The sequence below is a fragment of the Sceloporus undulatus genome, chromosome 2, assembly GCF_019175285.1.
Source record: "Sceloporus undulatus isolate JIND9_A2432 ecotype Alabama chromosome 2, SceUnd_v1.1, whole genome shotgun sequence".
In the NCBI taxonomy this organism is placed as follows: Eukaryota; Metazoa; Chordata; class Lepidosauria; order Squamata; family Phrynosomatidae; genus Sceloporus; species Sceloporus undulatus.
In genome coordinates this window covers 125,365,183-125,366,481 of record NC_056523.1, presented here as the reverse complement: position 1 = coordinate 125,366,481, position 1,299 = coordinate 125,365,183, and positions in this window count along the sequence as shown.

Below are 1,299 nucleotides of genomic sequence, written 5' to 3'. Positions count from 1 at the left end.
CAGATCAGACTGGAGCAACAAATGGAGATGAATTGTATTTTCAGCCCTATGTAGACTGGGCCAGGATTCATGACCTTTCTAGCTCAAGGTTTAGTAAATTTTATTTGGTTTTATCCCTAAAATTTTAATTATTTTAAAAATAATCCTCCAATCCATGTGGATTTTATTTAAAAACTAATTTTAATACCGATATTTTGAGCAGAGGCAAGCCTGTGGCTTTCAGAGAACAGGTTTGGGCAACCCTCCAAAGTAGCCCAGTGTTGATATTATCCATTTTGTTATGCAGAATTTGAGTGCTGGATGACAGCCCTACAGTTCACTTTTCTGGTATGCTGCGTTTTTATAGGGAAATGTAGCTGAAGTAGGAGAGATTCAGCTATGATATAGATTGTAATGGAAGATCTACCTTCTGCCTTTCTTAAAAGGACATAAATAAAATAATCTAGTAGCACTTATCAGACTAACTGGAAAGAAGAAACTTTTATAATAAACTTCTGTGGATTCCAGTGCAGTTCATCATATACAATATATATAATTGTGAGGGAAGTAGATTTTGATATATATTGTATTTTATTTTATTATTGTTAGCCGCCCCGATTGACCTCAAAGGGGTGGGATATAAATAAAAAAATTATTATTATTATTCATAGCTGCCCTGCAGTGCTCTACAGTGTTCAAAATGGAACAGATCTTTCTAGATATGGTAGCTCTTTTCCTAGCAAGTGAGGTATTTATTCATGTTTAATTTTTTGGTGTTGTTTTTAATTTGTATTGATTTAAATATTATGTAAGCCTATTTGAATCCCTATATTGGGAGAAAGGTGGGGTATTAAATAAATAAATGTGAAACTGCCAGTGGTCCAAAACACACTGCAGAAATAATCCAGTTTGAGACAGCTTTCACTGCTCTGGCTCAATGCTAGGGAATTCTGGGAACTGTAGTTTTGTGAAACATTTAGTACTCTCTGTCAGAGAGCTCTGGTGCCACAATAAATTACAGTTCCCAGATTCCCCAGCACTGAGCCTGGGCAATTAAAGCAGTTTCAAATTGGGTTATTTGTGCAGCTGTTTTCGACCAGTGTTACTGTAATGATAGTGATGACAGAAAATATCCAACGTGATGCTTGTTACCTAAAAATATTGTAATTTTTAATAATAATTTAATTGTTTAATGTAATGTACTTTTTAAATAGTACTATTTTTAATCATGTAAGCCACTCTAAGTCCCAGTTTTGGGGAAAGGTCGAGATAATAATAATAATAATAATAATAATAATAATAATAATAATAATAATAATA